The sequence below is a fragment of the Neomonachus schauinslandi genome, chromosome 4, assembly GCF_002201575.2.
Source record: "Neomonachus schauinslandi chromosome 4, ASM220157v2, whole genome shotgun sequence".
NCBI lineage: Eukaryota > Metazoa > Chordata > Mammalia > Carnivora > Phocidae > Neomonachus > Neomonachus schauinslandi.
The window spans coordinates 427,625-430,118 of NC_058406.1; positions in this window are offsets into that span (position 1 = coordinate 427,625).

The window sequence follows — 2,494 nt, forward strand, 5'->3', positions numbered from 1 at the left end:
AGCACACAGGACAGCACACACACGAGCAGAAGCACAGACGTGCGCGTATACATGGGACAGCACACGCATGAGCAGAAGCACAGGCGTGTGCGTGTACACGGGACAGCACACGCATGAACAGAAGCACAGACGTGCGCGCGCACATGTGCATTTACTAACTCTGTTGTCCGGGAAGCAACAAGCTCACCAGCGCCCAGATCCTGGTTTCTAAGACCGTTTTCCAACAAAAGGAACCATGGCTCCTTGGAGAAATGGCTAATTTTAGGACTGGGGGAAGAAACAGACAAGATAAGCCTGGAGAATCTGTGGTGCCCGAAAGTAAGGAAGTGCAAATTAATCAATTAATTAATTAATGGAGAACAATGGGATGTGCCGAAGAGCACGGGGGCAACTGACGGCCCCAGGGACAGAGTCAGTACAGCTGGTCTGGATCATAATCCAAATATAAAGTAAACATCCACGAGTCCATACTGATTAAATGAAGACAGGAGAATCCCAGATAATGTATGCAGATAAAGCAGAACCGTGGCGTGCAGCATCCCAGCCCCCACCACACAGCACAGTGCAGATCTTTTACCACTCGTGATTCCGTGGGTCAGGAATTCTGGCAGGACAGTTCATCTGTGTCCCACGTGGTGCTGGTCGGCATGGCTCAACTGGGGCTGGAGGATCCAGCCAGCTTCATTCTGGCACCTGGGGCCTCAGAGTGGCCATCAGGTGGGTCCTCTCTCCCCGAGGCCCTCTCTCTCTGTCCACATGGCCCCCCATCCACATGGCCCTCTCTGTGCACGTGGCCCCCCATCCGCATGGCCCTCTCTGTCCGTGTGACCCCCCATCCACATGGCCCTCTCTGTGCACGTGGCCCCCCATCCACATGGCCCTCTCTGTCCACGTGACCCACTCCCTCTCTGTCCACGGACCCCTTCTCTCCACACAACCTCTTGGTACTCAGTAGTCTAGCCCAGGCTTTCTTCCACTGGTGGAAGCTGCCGGGCCCCTAACACCTAGGCTTGGCAACTTCCACCACACTCGGTGGGTCAGAGCAGGACCCAGCCCTCAAGGGGAGGGGAGACAGACCCCAGCTTTCAATAGGAAGAAAATCAGCAAAATCCTGTTGCCGATTTCAGGGAAAGAGTGTGCACAGAGATAATTATGACATCTTCAGAGATAATACACCACAGGGGTGAGAGATACGTGGCATCATGAAATGCAAAAGATTCAGAGCACTGAGGTCTATAAGAAGACATGTTTCATGACAGAGAACACTTATTTTAATATAGTTAAACATATATGTGTGCATTTACATGACCTTAAATATTTTTTGGAAACATAACTTACCTGGGGCTCCTGGGTACTTCAGTCGGTTAAGCGCCTGACTCTTGATTTCAGCTCAGGTCATGATCTCAGGGTCGTGAGTTCAAGTCCCATGTCAGGCCCCTGCTGGGTGTAAAGACTACTCAAAAAAAAAGAGTTCAAGAAAAATAACTTACCTGACCCATAAAACCAGACCAGGAAATTTAGTAAAGTTTAAGTGAGCTTTGCATCATCAGTAAATAACCTAATTTTTCCAGACACTATAACTTCATATTATCTTATACCCACATAGTTGTTTTAAACCAAAATTATAAAACCAGTCTAATTTGTCCAAGGATTCATCTTGATTAAATATATTACCTGAAGGGCGCCTGGGTGGCTCAGTCGGTGAAGCGTCTGCCTTCGGCTCAGGTCATGATCCCAGGGTCCAGGGTCCTGGGATGGAGTCCCGCATCGGGCTCCCTGCTCAGCGAGGAACCTGCTTCTCCCTCTCCCACTCCCCCTGCTTGTGCTCTCTCTCTCTGACAAATAAAATCTTAAAAAAAAAAAAAAAAGACCTGAACTTTTTCTAATAGAAATTGTTAAACTCCACATTTTTCAGCCTGACATTTAAACAACATTGAATTAATGTTTGCATGAAGTCTTCTTGGCATTATTTGCTCCCTGTATGAATTTACATCTCTTTGCTTCTTATCCAACAATCAACCATTATCCCCGGGTTTTTTTTTGGGGGGGGGGTTAAGCTGTGGATTCTACAAGAAAATGACCTTTTTTTTTTTTAAGATTTTATTTATTCATTTGAGACACATAGATACAGAGAGAGAGAGAGAGCATAAGCAGGGGGAGAGGCAGAGGGAGAGGGAGAAGCAGGCTCCCCGCTGAGCCAGGAGCCCGACGTGGGGCTTGATCCCAGGACCCTGGACCCTGGGATCATGACCTGAGCCGAAGGCAGACAGTCAACCATCTGAGACACCCAGGCACCCCAAGAAAATGACCTTTCTTAAAGGGTGAACATTCCTAAGGCATTAGAAGCTCAATTTCTTTTTTTTTTTCCTTTGGAACTGTCATGTTCTCTATTTTAAATCTATGCAAGCATGTATTAGTCTACTTAAGCATCAAACTTCAGAGACTTTATAATCTTATACATTATTTTTGCTTTCCAGTAAGGTAGTTTTACTAA